Genomic DNA, 18156 nt, shown 5'->3' with positions numbered 1-18156 from the left:
ACTACTGCTGGAATGAGACCAGGATCGCCAAACCATAACAGGCGGCAACAGAACGTTGTGCTGTCTCACCAGCAACACAACTCTGGTAAGAAGACGCAAGTGCGCACTTTTGACACAGCAAGCAGGCACCACTGGGATTCGAACCCAGGATCTCCTGTTTACGAAACAGGCGCTTTTACCATCTAAGCCACGGCGCCACAGCGCGCGATTTGCGGTGTGTGCGCAGGTACAGTTGATTCATCACATGAACACAAGGACTCGTCAACGTGCCTTCCGTCTCAATCTTGCTCAGTGAGAATTGCAAAGAAGAGAGAGTTCACGACTCAACATTCTCCACGCAAACGGCACAGAAAAACGCAACCTGCTCTTCAATTCGATGTTCTCACCTCTTTAAACTGACAGGATAAAGAGGACGTGTCATCCTCCCTGGGCCCATTAAGGGCGTTATTACGCTCAGAGGGAACCTCACACCAAGGGGAAAAGTATCACTGAAATGAACTGACCAGGAGTGGTGTGTGAGTCAGTGTAAACAGTGAGCAGTAAAGGGTGACCCATTAGCACCAACTCTGAGCTTTGTACCACCAGCTCTACACTCACTTCCTGCCTCATGCCTCGCGGTCGGCATTGTCTTTCACTTTTATTACACTCCCTCGCTGCCGTTCTCAACCTATTTCCGGCCGATAGCAGGTGTCCATTTAGGACCTGCCCCTTTTTGAAACGGATTCCTGGGAGATCGCCGTCACTCGATAGGGTAGGCTTTTGCCCGAAACGTCGATTTCGCTGCTCCTTGGATGCCTGCCTGAACTGTTGTGCTCTTCCAGCGCCACTCATCCAGGGTAGGATTTACTGCCCATCCCTGATTACCCGGCAGATCGGGGATCAGTTACTTTGCTGAACCCTTGAACTCCTCAGCACGGAGCTCCAGCCATGAGGCTGCTAGGGAGGGGGTTCCAGGACTTTGATCCAGCGCTAGTGAAGCTACAACGAGATCTTTACAACTCAGAAAGCTGAGATGATCGGAGGGGGATTCGCGGAGCTAGTTTACCGGTGTATCTGCTGCCTTTGTCCTTCTAGATGAATGCAAACAATCACTGGGCTGACTCTGGCAGGATCAGCGGGTGTATTCTGTGCCTAACTAGCAAATCGTTTTCAATCGGATAATTCACAATTAGAGAAATAAATCTTCATTACGAGACTGGGAGCTGTATCCAGGTCTGGACGATGCAAACTCGGATTCCTAAACAGGGACCCCGCCCAGTGACGCTGACAGGAAACCTTGCCAACTGACTTGTACACACGCTGGTGACTGTCCTTCCCTCCATAACCACCTTCAGCAGCAATGTTTTCTCTTTTCCTTCTTCAGCAGAAAAAGAAAAGACAACTGTACTCCAACTCTAGGAGAAGGAGGATCTATTTTCTGTTGGTGTAAAATGAATGAACGGGGACGGGTGATCAGCTCGTGGAGTTTGTGTGCGTGTTTGCCACAGCATTCCCTGGTAAGTTAGCAGTGTCTCCACCTCACGTCGTTATTCCCACCAAACCTGGAATGAAGGTGGGAGAATAAAAGCGAACGAGGAGCAGGAGCGCTTGTGGAACAGCGGCACGAAATTCCAGGTAGAACGATCAGTGACTACTGCTGGAATGAGACCAGGATCGCCAAACCATAACAGGCTGCAACAGAACGTTGTGCTGTCTCACCAGCAACACAACTCTGGTAAGAAGACGCAAGTGCGCACTTTTGACACAGCAAGCAGGCACCACTGGGATTCGAACCCAGGATCTCCTGTTTACGAAACAGGCGCTTTTACCATCTAAGCCACGGCGCCACAGCGCGCGACTTGCGGTGTGTGCGCAGGTACAGTTGATTCATCACATGAACACAAGGACTCGTCAACGTGCCTTCCGTCTCAATCTTGCTCAGTGAGAATTGCAAAGAAGAGAGAGTTCACGACTCAACATTCTCCACGCAAACGGCACAGAAAAACGCAACCTGCTCTTCAATTCGATGTTCTCACCTCTTTAAACTGACAGGATAAAGAGGACGTGTCATCCTCCCTGGGCCCATTAAGGGCGTTATTACGCTCAGAGGGAACCTCACACCAAGGGGAAAAGTGTCACTGAAATGAACTGACCAGGAGTGGTGTGTGAGTCAGTGTAAACAGTGAGCAGTAAAGGGTGACCCATTAGCACCAACTCTGAGCTTTGTACCACCAGCTCTACACTCACTTCCTGCCTCATGCCTCGCGGTCGGCATTGTCTTTCACTTTTATTACACTCCCTCGCTGCCGTTCTCAACCTATTTCCGGCCGATAGCAGGTGTCCGTTTAGGACCTGCCCCTTTTTGAAACGGATTCCTGGGAGATCGCCGTCACTCGATAGGGTAGGCTTTTGCCCGAAACGTCGATTTCGCTGCTCCTTGGATGCCTGCCTGAACTGTTGTGCTCTTCCAGCGCCACTCATCCAGGGTAGGATTTACTGCCCATCCCTGATTACCCGGCAGATCGGGGGATCAGTTACTTTGCTGAACCCTTGAACTCCTCAGCACGGAGCTCCAGCCATGAGGCTGCTAGGGAGGGGGTTCCAGGACTTTGATCCAGCGCTAGTGAAGCTACAACGAGATCTTTACAACTCAGAAAGCTGAGATGATCGGAGGGGGATTCGCGGAGCTAGTTTACCGGTGTATCTGCTGCCTTTGTCCTTCTAGATGAATGCAAACAATCACTGGGCTGACTCTGGCAGGATCAGCGGGTGTATTCTGTGCCTAACTAGCAAATCGTTTTCAATCGGATAATTCACAATTAGAGAAATAAATCTTCATTACGAGACTGGGAGCTGTATCCAGGTCTGGACGATGCAAACTCGGATTCCTAAACAGGGACCCCGCCCAGTGACGCTGACAGGAAACCTTGCCAACTGACTTGTACACACGCTGGTGACTGTCCTTCCCTCCATAACCACCTTCAGCAGCAATGTTTTCTCTTTTCCTTCTTCAGCAGAAAAAGAAAAGACAACTGTACTCCAACTCTAGGAGAAGGAGGATCTATTTTCTGTTGGTGTAAAATGAATGAACGGGGACGGGTGATCAGCTCGTGGAGTGTGTGTGCGTGTTTGCCACAGCATTCCCTGGTAAGTTAGCAGTGTCTCCACCTCACGTCGTTATTCCCACCAAACCTGGAATGAAGGTGGGAGAATAAAAGCGAACGAGGAGCAGGAGCGCTTGTGGAACAGCGGCACGAAATTCCAGGTAGAACGATCAGTGACTACTGCTGGAATGAGACCAGGATCGCCAAACCATAACAGGCGGCAACAGAACGTTGTGCTGTCTCACCAGCAACACAACTCTGGTAAGAAGACGCAAGTGCGCACTTTTGACACAGCAAGCAGGCACCACTGGGATTCGAACCCAGGATCTCCTGTTTACGAAACAGGCGCTTTTACCATCTAAGCCACGGCGCCACAGCGCGCGACTTGCGGTGTGTGCGCAGGTACAGTTGATTCATCACATGAACACAAGGACTCGTCAACGTGCCTTCCGTCTCAATCTTGCTCAGTGAGAATTGCAAAGAAGAGAGAGTTCACGACTCAACATTCTCCACGCAAACGGCACAGAAAAACGCAACCTGCTCTTCAATTCGATGTTCTCACCTCTTTAAACTGACAGGATAAAGAGGACGTGTCATCCTCCCTGGGCCCATTAAGGGCGTTATTACGCTCAGAGGGAACCTCACACCAAGGGGAAAAGTGTCACTGAAATGAACTGACCAGGAGTGGTGTGTGAGTCAGTGTAAACAGTGAGCAGTAAAGGGTGACCCATTAGCACCAACTCTGAGCTTTGTACCACCAGCTCTACACTCACTTCCTGCCTCATGCCTCGCGGTCGGCATTGTCTTTCACTTTTATTACACTCCCTCGCTGCCGTTCTCAACCTATTTCCGGCCGATAGCAGGTGTCCGTTTAGGACCTGCCCCTTTTTGAAACGGATTCCTGGGAGATCGCCGTCACTCGATAGGGTAGGCTTTTGCCCGAAACGTCGATTTCGCTGCTCCTTGGATGCCTGCCTGAACTGTTGTGCTCTTCCAGCGCCACTCATCCAGGGTAGGATTTACTGCCCATCCCTGATTACCCGGCAGATCGGGGGATCAGTTACTTTGCTGAACCCTTGAACTCCTCAGCACGGAGCTCCAGCCATGAGGCTGCTAGGGAGGGGGTTCCAGGACTTTGATCCAGCGCTAGTGAAGCTACAACGAGATCTTTACAACTCAGAAAGCTGAGATGATCGGAGGGGGATTCGCGGAGCTAGTTTACCGGTGTATCTGCTGCCTTTGTCCTTCTAGATGAATGCAACCAATCACTGGGCTGACTCTGGCAGGATCAGCGGGTGTATTCTGTGCGTAACTAGGAAATCGTTTTCAATCGGATAATTCACAATTAGAGAAATAAATCTTCATTACGAGACTGGGAGCTGTATCCAGGTCTGGACGATGCAAACTCGGATTCCTAAACAGGGACCCCGCCCAGTGACGCTGACAGGAAACCTTGCCAACTGACTTGTACACACGCTGGTGACTGTCCTTCCCTCCATAACCACCTTCAGCAGCAATGTTTTCTCTTTTCCTTCTTCAGCAGAAAAAGAAAAGACAACTGTACTCCAACTCTAGGAGAAGGAGGATCTATTTTCTGTTGGTGTAAAATGAATGAACGGGGACGGGTGATCAGCTCGTGGAGTTTGTGTGCGTGTTTGCCACAGCATTCCCTGGTAAGTTAGCAGTGTCTCCACCTCACGTCGTTATTCCCACCAAACCTGGAATGAAGGTGGGAGAATAAAAGCGAACGAGGAGCAGGAGCGCTTGTGGAACAGCGGCACGAAATTCCAGGTAGAACGATCAGTGACTACTGCTGGAATGAGACCAGGATCGCCAAACCATAACAGGCGGCAACAGAACGTTGTGCTGTCTCACCAGCAACACAACTCTGGTAAGAAGACGCAAGTGCGCACTTTTGACACAGCAAGCAGGCACCACTGGGATTCGAACCCAGGATCTCCTGTTAACGAAACAGGCGCTTTTACCATCTAAGCCACGGCGCCACAGCGCGCGATTTGCGGTGTGTGCGCAGGTACAGTTGATTCATCACATGAACACAAGGACTCGTCAACGTGCCTTCCGTCTCAATCTTGCTCAGTGAGAATTGCAAAGAAGAGAGAGTTCACGACTCAACATTCTCCACGCAAACGGCACAGAAAAACGCAACCTGCTCTTCAATTCGATGTTCTCACCTCTTTAAACTGACAGGATAAAGAGGACGTGTCATCCTCCCTGGGCCCATTAAGGGCGTTATTACGCTCAGAGGGAACCTCACACCAAGGGGAAAAGTATCACTGAAATGAACTGACCAGGAGTGGTGTGTGAGTCCGTGTAAACAGTGAGCAGTAAAGGGTGACCCATTAGCACCAACTCTGAGCTTTGTACCACCAGCTCTACACTCACTTCCTGCCTCATGCCTCGCGGTCGGCATTGTCTTTCACTTTTATTACACTCCCTCGCTGCCGTTCTCAACCTATTTCCGGCCGATAGCAGGTGTCCGTTTAGGACCTGCCCCTTTTTGAAACGGATTCCTGGGAGATCGCCGTCACTCGATAGGGTAGGCTTTTGCCCGAAACGTCGATTTCGCTGCTCCTTGGATGCCTGCCTGAACTGTTGTGCTCTTCCAGCGCCACTCATCCAGGGTAGGATTTACTGCCCATCCCTGATTACCCGGCAGATCGGGGGATCAGTTACTTTGCTGAACCCTTGAACTCCTCAGCACGGAGCTCCAGCCATGAGGCTGCTAGGGAGGGGGTTCCAGGACTTTGATCCAGCGCTAGTGAAGCTACAACGAGATCTTTACAACTCAGAAAGCTGAGATGATCGGAGGGGGATTCGCGGAGCTAGTTTACCGGTGTATCTGCTGCCTTTGTCCTTCTAGATGAATGCAACCAATCACTGGGCTGACTCTGGCAGGATCAGCGGGTGTATTCTGTGCGTAACTAGGAAATCGTTTTCAATCGGATAATTCACAATTAGAGAAATAAATCTTCATTACGAGACTGGGAGCTGTATCCAGGTCTGGACGATGCAAACTCGGATTCCTAAACAGGGACCCCGCCCAGTGACGCTGACAGGAAACCTTGCCAACTGACTTGTACACACGCTGGTGACTGTCCTTCCCTCCATAACCACCTTCAGCAGCAATGTTTTCTCTTTTCCTTCTTCAGCAGAAAAAGAAAAGACAACTGTACTCCAACTCTAGGAGAAGGAGGATCTATTTTCTGTTGGTGTAAAATGAATGAACGGGGACGGGTGATCAGCTCGTGGAGTTTGTGTGCGTGTTTGCCACAGCATTCCCTGGTAAGTTAGCAGTGTCTCCACCTCACGTCGTTATTCCCACCAAACCTGGAATGAAGGTGGGAGAATAAAAGCGAACGAGGAGCAGGAGCGCTTGTGGAACAGCGGCACGAAATTCCAGGTAGAACGATCAGTGACTACTGCTGGAATGAGACCAGGATCGCCAAACCATAACAGGCGGCAACAGAACGTTGTGCTGTCTCACCAGCAACACAACTCTGGTAAGAAGACGCAAGTGCGCACTTTTGACACAGCAAGCAGGCACCACTGGGATTCGAACCCAGGATCTCCTGTTTACGAAACAGGCGCTTTTACCATCTAAGCCACGGCGCCACAGCGCGCGACTTGCGGTGTGTGCGCAGGTACAGTTGATTCATCACATGAACACAAGGACTCGTCAACGTGCCTTCCGTCTCAATCTTGCTCAGTGAGAATTGCAAAGAAGAGAGAGTTCACGACTCAACATTCTCCACGCAAACGGCACAGAAAAACGCAACCTGCTCTTCAATTCGATGTTCTCACCTCTTTAAACTGACAGGATAAAGAGGACGTGTCATCCTCCCTGGGCCCATTAAGGGCGTTATTACGCTCAGAGGGAACCTCACACCAAGGGGAAAAGTGTCACTGAAATGAACTGACCAGGAGTGGTGTGTGAGTCAGTGTAAACAGTGAGCAGTAAAGGGTGACCCATTAGCACCAACTCTGAGCTTTGTACCACCAGCTCTACACTCACTTCCTGCCTCATGCCTCGCGGTCGGCATTGTCTTTCACTTTTATTACACTCCCTCGCTGCCGTTCTCAACCTATTTCCGGCCGATAGCAGGTGTCCGTTTAGGACCTGCCCCTTTTTGAAACGGATTCCTGGGAGATCGCCGTCACTCGATAGGGTAGGCTTTTGCCCGAAACGTCGATTTCGCTGCTCCTTGGATGCCTGCCTGAACTGTTGTGCTCTTCCAGCGCCACTCATCCAGGGTAGGATTTACTGCCCATCCCTGATTACCCGGCAGATCGGGGGATCAGTTACTTTGCTGAACCCTTGAACTCCTCAGCACGGAGCTCCAGCCATGAGGCTGCTAGGGAGGGGGTTCCAGGACTTTGATCCAGCGCTAGTGAAGCTACAACGAGATCTTTACAACTCAGAAAGCTGAGATGATCGGAGGGGGATTCGCGGAGCTAGTTTACCGGTGTATCTGCTGCCTTTGTCCTTCTAGATGAATGCAACCAATCACTGGGCTGACTCTGGCAGGATCAGCGGGTGTATTCTGTGCGTAACTAGGAAATCGTTTTCAATCGGATAATTCACAATTAGAGAAATAAATCTTCATTACGAGACTGGGAGCTGTATCCAGGTCTGGACGATGCAAACTCGGATTCCTAAACAGGGACCCCGCCCAGTGACGCTGACAGGAAACCTTGCCAACTGACTTGTACACACGCTGGTGACTGTCCTTCCCTCCATAACCACCTTCAGCAGCAATGTTTTCTCTTTTCCTTCTTCAGCAGAAAAAGAAAAGACAACTGTACTCCAACTCTAGGAGAAGGAGGATCTATTTTCTGTTGGTGTAAAATGAATGAACGGGGACGGGTGATCAGCTCGTGGAGTTTGTGTGCGTGTTTGCCACAGCATTCCCTGGTAAGTTAGCAGTGTCTCCACCTCACGTCGTTATTCCCACCAAACCTGGAATGAAGGTGGGAGAATAAAAGCGAACGAGGAGCAGGAGCGCTTGTGGAACAGCGGCACGAAATTCCAGGTAGAACGATCAGTGACTACTGCTGGAATGAGACCAGGATCGCCAAACCATAACAGGCGGCAACAGAACGTTGTGCTGTCTCACCAGCAACACAACTCTGGTAAGAAGACGCAAGTGCGCACTTTTGACACAGCAAGCAGGCACCACTGGGATTCGAACCCAGGATCTCCTGTTAACGAAACAGGCGCTTTTACCATCTAAGCCACGGCGCCACAGCGCGCGATTTGCGGTGTGTGCGCAGGTACAGTTGATTCATCACATGAACACAAGGACTCGTCAACGTGCCTTCCGTCTCAATCTTGCTCAGTGAGAATTGCAAAGAAGAGAGAGTTCACGACTCAACATTCTCCACGCAAACGGCACAGAAAAACGCAACCTGCTCTTCAATTCGATGTTCTCACCTCTTTAAACTGACAGGATAAAGAGGACGTGTCATCCTCCCTGGGCCCATTAAGGGCGTTATTACGCTCAGAGGGAACCTCACACCAAGGGGAAAAGTATCACTGAAATGAACTGACCAGGAGTGGTGTGTGAGTCCGTGTAAACAGTGAGCAGTAAAGGGTGACCCATTAGCACCAACTCTGAGCTTTGTACCACCAGCTCTACACTCACTTCCTGCCTCATGCCTCGCGGTCGGCATTGTCTTTCACTTTTATTACACTCCCTCGCTGCCGTTCTCAACCTATTTCCGGCCGATAGCAGGTGTCCGTTTAGGACCTGCCCCTTTTTGAAACGGATTCCTGGGAGATCGCCGTCACTCGATAGGGTAGGCTTTTGCCCGAAACGTCGATTTCGCTGCTCCTTGGATGCCTGCCTGAACTGTTGTGCTCTTCCAGCGCCACTCATCCAGGGTAGGATTTACTGCCCATCCCTGATTACCCGGCAGATCGGGGGATCAGTTACTTTGCTGAACCCTTGAACTCCTCAGCACGGAGCTCCAGCCATGAGGCTGCTAGGGAGGGGGTTCCAGGACTTTGATCCAGCGCTAGTGAAGCTACAACGAGATCTTTACAACTCAGAAAGCTGAGATGATCGGAGGGGGATTCGCGGAGCTAGTTTACCGGTGTATCTGCTGCCTTTGTCCTTCTAGATGAATGCAACCAATCACTGGGCTGACTCTGGCAGGATCAGCGGGTGTATTCTGTGCGTAACTAGGAAATCGTTTTCAATCGGATAATTCACAATTAGAGAAATAAATCTTCATTACGAGACTGGGAGCTGTATCCAGGTCTGGACGATGCAAACTCGGATTCCTAAACAGGGACCCCGCCCAGTGACGCTGACAGGAAACCTTGCCAACTGACTTGTACACACGCTGGTGACTGTCCTTCCCTCCATAACCACCTTCAGCAGCAATGTTTTCTCTTTTCCTTCTTCAGCAGAAAAAGAAAAGACAACTGTACTCCAACTCTAGGAGAAGGAGGATCTATTTTCTGTTGGTGTAAAATGAATGAACGGGGACGGGTGATCAGCTCGTGGAGTTTGTGTGCGTGTTTGCCACAGCATTCCCTGGTAAGTTAGCAGTGTCTCCACCTCACGTCGTTATTCCCACCAAACCTGGAATGAAGGTGGGAGAATAAAAGCGAACGAGGAGCAGGAGCGCTTGTGGAACAGCGGCACGAAATTCCAGGTAGAACGATCAGTGACTACTGCTGGAATGAGACCAGGATCGCCAAACCATAACAGGCGGCAACAGAACGTTGTGCTGTCTCACCAGCAACACAACTCTGGTAAGAAGACGCAAGTGCGCACTTTTGACACAGCAAGCAGGCACCACTGGGATTCGAACCCAGGATCTCCTGTTTACGAAACAGGCGCTTTTACCATCTAAGCCACGGCGCCACAGCGCGCGACTTGCGGTGTGTGCGCAGGTACAGTTGATTCATCACATGAACACAAGGACTCGTCAACGTGCCTTCCGTCTCAATCTTGCTCAGTGAGAATTGCAAAGAAGAGAGAGTTCACGACTCAACATTCTCCACGCAAACGGCACAGAAAAACGCAACCTGCTCTTCAATTCGATGTTCTCACCTCTTTAAACTGACAGGATAAAGAGGACGTGTCATCCTCCCTGGGCCCATTAAGGGCGTTATTACGCTCAGAGGGAACCTCACACCAAGGGGAAAAGTGTCACTGAAATGAACTGACCAGGAGTGGTGTGTGAGTCAGTGTAAACAGTGAGCAGTAAAGGGTGACCCATTAGCACCAACTCTGAGCTTTGTACCACCAGCTCTACACTCACTTCCTGCCTCATGCCTCGCGGTCGGCATTGTCTTTCACTTTTATTACACTCCCTCGCTGCCGTTCTCAACCTATTTCCGGCCGATAGCAGGTGTCCGTTTAGGACCTGCCCCTTTTTGAAACGGATTCCTGGGAGATCGCCGTCACTCGATAGGGTAGGCTTTTGCCCGAAACGTCGATTTCGCTGCTCCTTGGATGCCTGCCTGAACTGTTGTGCTCTTCCAGCGCCACTCATCCAGGGTAGGATTTACTGCCCATCCCTGATTACCCGGCAGATCGGGGGATCAGTTACTTTGCTGAACCCTTGAACTCCTCAGCACGGAGCTCCAGCCATGAGGCTGCTAGGGAGGGGGTTCCAGGACTTTGATCCAGCGCTAGTGAAGCTACAACGAGATCTTTACAACTCAGAAAGCTGAGATGATCGGAGGGGGATTCGCGGAGCTAGTTTACCGGTGTATCTGCTGCCTTTGTCCTTCTAGATGAATGCAACCAATCACTGGGCTGACTCTGGCAGGATCAGCGGGTGTATTCTGTGCGTAACTAGGAAATCGTTTTCAATCGGATAATTCACAATTAGAGAAATAAATCTTCATTACGAGACTGGGAGCTGTATCCAGGTCTGGACGATGCAAACTCGGATTCCTAAACAGGGACCCCGCCCAGTGACGCTGACAGGAAACCTTGCCAACTGACTTGTACACACGCTGGTGACTGTCCTTCCCTCCATAACCACCTTCAGCAGCAATGTTTTCTCTTTTCCTTCTTCAGCAGAAAAAGAAAAGACAACTGTACTCCAACTCTAGGAGAAGGAGGATCTATTTTCTGTTGGTGTAAAATGAATGAACGGGGACGGGTGATCAGCTCGTGGAGTTTGTGTGCGTGTTTGCCACAGCATTCCCTGGTAAGTTAGCAGTGTCTCCACCTCACGTCGTTATTCCCACCAAACCTGGAATGAAGGTGGGAGAATAAAAGCGAACGAGGAGCAGGAGCGCTTGTGGAACAGCGGCACGAAATTCCAGGTAGAACGATCAGTGACTACTGCTGGAATGAGACCAGGATCGCCAAACCATAACAGGCGGCAACAGAACGTTGTGCTGTCTCACCAGCAACACAACTCTGGTAAGAAGACGCAAGTGCGCACTTTTGACACAGCAAGCAGGCACCACTGGGATTCGAACCCAGGATCTCCTGTTAACGAAACAGGCGCTTTTACCATCTAAGCCACGGCGCCACAGCGCGCGATTTGCGGTGTGTGCGCAGGTACAGTTGATTCATCACATGAACACAAGGACTCGTCAACGTGCCTTCCGTCTCAATCTTGCTCAGTGAGAATTGCAAAGAAGAGAGAGTTCACGACTCAACATTCTCCACGCAAACGGCACAGAAAAACGCAACCTGCTCTTCAATTCGATGTTCTCACCTCTTTAAACTGACAGGATAAAGAGGACGTGTCATCCTCCCTGGGCCCATTAAGGGCGTTATTACGCTCAGAGGGAACCTCACACCAAGGGGAAAAGTATCACTGAAATGAACTGACCAGGAGTGGTGTGTGAGTCCGTGTAAACAGTGAGCAGTAAAGGGTGACCCATTAGCACCAACTCTGAGCTTTGTACCACCAGCTCTACACTCACTTCCTGCCTCATGCCTCGCGGTCGGCATTGTCTTTCACTTTTATTACACTCCCTCGCTGCCGTTCTCAACCTATTTCCGGCCGATAGCAGGTGTCCGTTTAGGACCTGCCCCTTTTTGAAACGGATTCCTGGGAGATCGCCGTCACTCGATAGGGTAGGCTTTTGCCCGAAACGTCGATTTCGCTGCTCCTTGGATGCCTGCCTGAACTGTTGTGCTCTTCCAGCGCCACTCATCCAGGGTAGGATTTACTGCCCATCCCTGATTACCCGGCAGATCGGGGGATCAGTTACTTTGCTGAACCCTTGAACTCCTCAGCACGGAGCTCCAGCCATGAGGCTGCTAGGGAGGGGGTTCCAGGACTTTGATCCAGCGCTAGTGAAGCTACAACGAGATCTTTACAACTCAGAAAGCTGAGATGATCGGAGGGGGATTCGCGGAGCTAGTTTACCGGTGTATCTGCTGCCTTTGTCCTTCTAGATGAATGCAACCAATCACTGGGCTGACTCTGGCAGGATCAGCGGGTGTATTCTGTGCGTAACTAGGAAATCGTTTTCAATCGGATAATTCACAATTAGAGAAATAAATCTTCATTACGAGACTGGGAGCTGTATCCAGGTCTGGACGATGCAAACTCGGATTCCTAAACAGGGACCCCGCCCAGTGACGCTGACAGGAAACCTTGCCAACTGACTTGTACACACGCTGGTGACTGTCCTTCCCTCCATAACCACCTTCAGCAGCAATGTTTTCTCTTTTCCTTCTTCAGCAGAAAAAGAAAAGACAACTGTACTCCAACTCTAGGAGAAGGAGGATCTATTTTCTGTTGGTGTAAAATGAATGAACGGGGACGGGTGATCAGCTCGTGGAGTTTGTGTGCGTGTTTGCCACAGCATTCCCTGGTAAGTTAGCAGTGTCTCCACCTCACGTCGTTATTCCCACCAAACCTGGAATGAAGGTGGGAGAATAAAAGCGAACGAGGAGCAGGAGCGCTTGTGGAACAGCGGCACGAAATTCCAGGTAGAACGATCAGTGACTACTGCTGGAATGAGACCAGGATCGCCAAACCATAACAGGCGGCAACAGAACGTTGTGCTGTCTCACCAGCAACACAACTCTGGTAAGAAGACGCAAGTGCGCACTTTTGACACAGCAAGCAGGCACCACTGGGATTCGAACCCAGGATCTCCTGTTTACGAAACAGGCGCTTTTACCATCTAAGCCACGGCGCCACAGCGCGCGACTTGCGGTGTGTGCGCAGGTACAGTTGATTCATCACATGAACACAAGGACTCGTCAACGTGCCTTCCGTCTCAATCTTGCTCAGTGAGAATTGCAAAGAAGAGAGAGTTCACGACTCAACATTCTCCACGCAAACGGCACAGAAAAACGCAACCTGCTCTTCAATTCGATGTTCTCACCTCTTTAAACTGACAGGATAAAGAGGACGTGTCATCCTCCCTGGGCCCATTAAGGGCGTTATTACGCTCAGAGGGAACCTCACACCAAGGGGAAAAGTGTCACTGAAATGAACTGACCAGGAGTGGTGTGTGAGTCAGTGTAAACAGTGAGCAGTAAAGGGTGACCCATTAGCACCAACTCTGAGCTTTGTACCACCAGCTCTACACTCACTTCCTGCCTCATGCCTCGCGGTCGGCATTGTCTTTCACTTTTATTACACTCCCTCGCTGCCGTTCTCAACCTATTTCCGGCCGATAGCAGGTGTCCGTTTAGGACCTGCCCCTTTTTGAAACGGATTCCTGGGAGATCGCCGTCACTCGATAGGGTAGGCTTTTGCCCGAAACGTCGATTTCGCTGCTCCTTGGATGCCTGCCTGAACTGTTGTGCTCTTCCAGCGCCACTCATCCAGGGTAGGATTTACTGCCCATCCCTGATTACCCGGCAGATCGGGGGATCAGTTACTTTGCTGAACCCTTGAACTCCTCAGCACGGAGCTCCAGCCATGAGGCTGCTAGGGAGGGGGTTCCAGGACTTTGATCCAGCGCTAGTGAAGCTACAACGAGATCTTTACAACTCAGAAAGCTGAGATGATCGGAGGGGGATTCGCGGAGCTAGTTTACCGGTGTATCTGCTGCCTTTGTCCTTCTAGATGAATGCAACCAATCACTGGGCTGACTCTGGCAGGATCAGCGGGTGTATTCTGTGCGTAACTAGGAAATCGTTTTCAATCGGATAATTCACAATTAGAGAAATAAATCTTCATTACGAGACTGGGAGCTGTATCCAGGTCTGGACGATGCAAACTCGGATTCCTAAACAGGGACCCCGCCCAGTGACGCTGACAGGAAACCTTGCCAACTGACTTGTACACACGCTGGTGACTGTCCTTCCCTCCATAACCACCTTCAGCAGCAATGTTTTCTCTTTTCCTTCTTCAGCAGAAAAAGAAAAGACAACTGTACTCCAACTCTAGGAGAAGGAGGATCTATTTTCTGTTGGTGTAAAATGAATGAACGGGGACGGGTGATCAGCTCGTGGAGTTTGTGTGCGTGTTTGCCACAGCATTCCCTGGTAAGTTAGCAGTGTCTCCACCTCACGTCGTTATTCCCACCAAACCTGGAATGAAGGTGGGAGAATAAAAGCGAACGAGGAGCAGGAGCGCTTGTGGAACAGCGGCACGAAATTCCAGGTAGAACGATCAGTGACTACTGCTGGAATGAGACCAGGATCGCCAAACCATAACAGGCGGCAACAGAACGTTGTGCTGTCTCACCAGCAACACAACTCTGGTAAGAAGACGCAAGTGCGCACTTTTGACACAGCAAGCAGGCACCACTGGGATTCGAACCCAGGATCTCCTGTTAACGAAACAGGCGCTTTTACCATCTAAGCCACGGCGCCACAGCGCGCGATTTGCGGTGTGTGCGCAGGTACAGTTGATTCATCACATGAACACAAGGACTCGTCAACGTGCCTTCCGTCTCAATCTTGCTCAGTGAGAATTGCAAAGAAGAGAGAGTTCACGACTCAACATTCTCCACGCAAACGGCACAGAAAAACGCAACCTGCTCTTCAATTCGATGTTCTCACCTCTTTAAACTGACAGGATAAAGAGGACGTGTCATCCTCCCTGGGCCCATTAAGGGCGTTATTACGCTCAGAGGGAACCTCACACCAAGGGGAAAAGTATCACTGAAATGAACTGACCAGGAGTGGTGTGTGAGTCAGTGTAAACAGTGAGCAGTAAAGGGTGACCCATTAGCACCAACTCTGAGCTTTGTACCACCAGCTCTACACTCACTTCCTGCCTCATGCCTCGCGGTCGGCATTGTCTTTCACTTTTATTACACTCCCTCGCTGCCGTTCTCAACCTATTTCCGGCCGATAGCAGGTGTCCGTTTAGGACCTGCCCCTTTTTGAAACGGATTCCTGGGAGATCGCCGTCACTCGATAGGGTAGGCTTTTGCCCGAAACGTCGATTTCGCTGCTCCTTGGATGCCTGCCTGAACTGTTGTGCTCTTCCAGCGCCACTCATCCAGGGTAGGATTTACTGCCCATCCCTGATTACCCGGCAGATCGGGGGATCAGTTACTTTGCTGAACCCTTGAACTCCTCAGCACGGAGCTCCAGCCATGAGGCTGCTAGGGAGGGGGTTCCAGGACTTTGATCCAGCGCTAGTGAAGCTACAACGAGATCTTTACAACTCAGAAAGCTGAGATGATCGGAGGGGGATTCGCGGAGCTAGTTTACCGGTGTATCTGCTGCCTTTGTCCTTCTAGATGAATGCAACCAATCACTGGGCTGACTCTGGCAGGATCAGCGGGTGTATTCTGTGCGTAACTAGGAAATCGTTTTCAATCGGATAATTCACAATTAGAGAAATAAATCTTCATTACGAGACTGGGAGCTGTATCCAGGTCTGGACGATGCAAACTCGGATTCCTAAACAGGGACCCCGCCCAGTGACGCTGACAGGAAACCTTGCCAACTGACTTGTACACACGCTGGTGACTGTCCTTCCCTCCATAACCACCTTCAGCAGCAATGTTTTCTCTTTTCCTTCTTCAGCAGAAAAAGAAAAGACAACTGTACTCCAACTCTAGGAGAAGGAGGATCTATTTTCTGTTGGTGTAAAATGAATGAACGGGGACGGGTGATCAGCTCGTGGAGTTTGTGTGCGTGTTTGCCACAGCATTCCCTGGTAAGTTAGCAGTGTCTCCACCTCACGTCGTTATTCCCACCAAACCTGGAATGAAGGTGGGAGAATAAAAGCGAACGAGGAGCAGGAGCGCTTGTGGAACAGCGGCACGAAATTCCAGGTAGAACGATCAGTGACTACTGCTGGAATGAGACCAGGATCGCCAAACCATAACAGGCGGCAACAGAACGTTGTGCTGTCTCACCAGCAACACAACTCTGGTAAGAAGACGCAAGTGCGCACTTTTGACACAGCAAGCAGGCACCACTGGGATTCGAACCCAGGATCTCCTGTTTACGAAACAGGCGCTTTTACCATCTAAGCCACGGCGCCACAGCGCGCGACTTGCGGTGTGTGCGCAGGTACAGTTGATTCATCACATGAACACAAGGACTCGTCAACGTGCCTTCCGTCTCAATCTTGCTCAGTGAGAATTGCAAAGAAGAGAGAGTTCACGACTCAACATTCTCCACGCAAACGGCACAGAAAAACGCAACCTGCTCTTCAATTCGATGTTCTCACCTCTTTAAACTGACAGGATAAAGAGGACGTGTCATCCTCCCTGGGCCCATTAAGGGCGTTATTACGCTCAGAGGGAACCTCACACCAAGGGGAAAAGTGTCACTGAAATGAACTGACCAGGAGTGGTGTGTGAGTCAGTGTAAACAGTGAGCAGTAAAGGGTGACCCATTAGCACCAACTCTGAGCTTTGTACCACCAGCTCTACACTCACTTCCTGCCTCATGCCTCGCGGTCGGCATTGTCTTTCACTTTTATTACACTCCCTCGCTGCCGTTCTCAACCTATTTCCGGCCGATAGCAGGTGTCCGTTTAGGACCTGCCCCTTTTTGAAACGGATTCCTGGGAGATCGCCGTCACTCGATAGGGTAGGCTTTTGCCCGAAACGTCGATTTCGCTGCTCCTTGGATGCCTGCCTGAACTGTTGTGCTCTTCCAGCGCCACTCATCCAGGGTAGGATTTACTGCCCATCCCTGATTACCCGGCAGATCGGGGGATCAGTTACTTTGCTGAACCCTTGAACTCCTCAGCACGGAGCTCCAGCCATGAGGCTGCTAGGGAGGGGGTTCCAGGACTTTGATCCAGCGCTAGTGAAGCTACAACGAGATCTTTACAACTCAGAAAGCTGAGATGATCGGAGGGGGATTCGCGGAGCTAGTTTACCGGTGTATCTGCTGCCTTTGTCCTTCTAGATGAATGCAACCAATCACTGGGCTGACTCTGGCAGGATCAGCGGGTGTATTCTGTGCGTAACTAGGAAATCGTTTTCAATCGGATAATTCACAATTAGAGAAATAAATCTTCATTACGAGACTGGGAGCTGTATCCAGGTCTGGACGATGCAAACTCGGATTCCTAAACAGGGACCCCGCCCAGTGACGCTGACAGGAAACCTTGCCAACTGACTTGTACACACGCTGGTGACTGTCCTTCCCTCCATAACCACCTTCAGCAGCAATGTTTTCTCTTTTCCTTCTTCAGCAGAAAAAGAAAAGACAACTGTACTCCAACTCTAGGAGAAGGAGGATCTATTTTCTGTTGGTGTAAAATGAATGAACGGGGACGGGTGATCAGCTCGTGGAGTTTGTGTGCGTGTTTGCCACAGCATTCCCTGGTAAGTTAGCAGTGTCTCCACCTCACGTCGTTATTCCCACCAAACCTGGAATGAAGGTGGGAGAATAAAAGCGAACGAGGAGCAGGAGCGCTTGTGGAACAGCGGCACGAAATTCCAGGTAGAACGATCAGTGACTACTGCTGGAATGAGACCAGGATCGCCAAACCATAACAGGCGGCAACAGAACGTTGTGCTGTCTCACCAGCAACACAACTCTGGTAAGAAGACGCAAGTGCGCACTTTTGACACAGCAAGCAGGCACCACTGGGATTCGAACCCAGGATCTCCTGTTAACGAAACAGGCGCTTTTACCATCTAAGCCACGGCGCCACAGCGCGCGATTTGCGGTGTGTGCGCAGG

At 50.6% G+C, this 18156-nt stretch overlaps 12 non-coding genes across 12 annotated transcripts; all 12 read right to left on the bottom strand.

The window, feature by feature from the left end:
* Nucleotides 1–123: 123 nt before the first annotated feature.
* On the bottom strand, nucleotides 124–197 carry trnat-cgu (transfer RNA threonine (anticodon CGU)). Its single transcript has one exon. It is a non-coding gene; the product is annotated as a tRNA-Thr (tRNA).
* A 1555-nt stretch (nucleotides 198–1752) lies between these two features.
* trnat-cgu (transfer RNA threonine (anticodon CGU)) lies at nucleotides 1753–1826 on the bottom strand. Its single transcript has one exon. It is a non-coding gene; the product is annotated as a tRNA-Thr (tRNA).
* Nucleotides 1827–3382: 1556 nt separating this feature from the next.
* Nucleotides 3383–3456, bottom strand: trnat-cgu (transfer RNA threonine (anticodon CGU)). Its single transcript has one exon. It is a non-coding gene; the product is annotated as a tRNA-Thr (tRNA).
* A 1556-nt stretch (nucleotides 3457–5012) lies between these two features.
* Nucleotides 5013–5086, bottom strand: trnat-cgu (transfer RNA threonine (anticodon CGU)). Its single transcript has one exon. It is a non-coding gene; the product is annotated as a tRNA-Thr (tRNA).
* Nucleotides 5087–6642: 1556 nt separating this feature from the next.
* trnat-cgu (transfer RNA threonine (anticodon CGU)) lies at nucleotides 6643–6716 on the bottom strand. Its single transcript has one exon. It is a non-coding gene; the product is annotated as a tRNA-Thr (tRNA).
* A 1556-nt stretch (nucleotides 6717–8272) lies between these two features.
* Nucleotides 8273–8346, bottom strand: trnat-cgu (transfer RNA threonine (anticodon CGU)). The gene has a single exon. It is a non-coding gene; the product is annotated as a tRNA-Thr (tRNA).
* A 1556-nt stretch (nucleotides 8347–9902) lies between these two features.
* On the bottom strand, nucleotides 9903–9976 carry trnat-cgu (transfer RNA threonine (anticodon CGU)). Its single transcript has one exon. It is a non-coding gene; the product is annotated as a tRNA-Thr (tRNA).
* Nucleotides 9977–11532: 1556 nt separating this feature from the next.
* On the bottom strand, nucleotides 11533–11606 carry trnat-cgu (transfer RNA threonine (anticodon CGU)). The gene has a single exon. It is a non-coding gene; the product is annotated as a tRNA-Thr (tRNA).
* A 1556-nt stretch (nucleotides 11607–13162) lies between these two features.
* trnat-cgu (transfer RNA threonine (anticodon CGU)) lies at nucleotides 13163–13236 on the bottom strand. The gene has a single exon. It is a non-coding gene; the product is annotated as a tRNA-Thr (tRNA).
* A 1556-nt stretch (nucleotides 13237–14792) lies between these two features.
* On the bottom strand, nucleotides 14793–14866 carry trnat-cgu (transfer RNA threonine (anticodon CGU)). Its single transcript has one exon. It is a non-coding gene; the product is annotated as a tRNA-Thr (tRNA).
* Nucleotides 14867–16422: 1556 nt separating this feature from the next.
* trnat-cgu (transfer RNA threonine (anticodon CGU)) lies at nucleotides 16423–16496 on the bottom strand. The gene has a single exon. It is a non-coding gene; the product is annotated as a tRNA-Thr (tRNA).
* A 1556-nt stretch (nucleotides 16497–18052) lies between these two features.
* Nucleotides 18053–18126, bottom strand: trnat-cgu (transfer RNA threonine (anticodon CGU)). The gene has a single exon. It is a non-coding gene; the product is annotated as a tRNA-Thr (tRNA).
* Between the last annotated feature and the right edge of the window lie 30 nt (nucleotides 18127–18156).

Source organism: Chiloscyllium punctatum, chromosome 45, assembly GCF_047496795.1.
Source record: "Chiloscyllium punctatum isolate Juve2018m chromosome 45, sChiPun1.3, whole genome shotgun sequence".
Taxonomy (NCBI): domain Eukaryota; kingdom Metazoa; phylum Chordata; class Chondrichthyes; order Orectolobiformes; family Hemiscylliidae; genus Chiloscyllium; species Chiloscyllium punctatum.
This window is presented reverse-complemented; position numbering and strand designations above follow the sequence as displayed.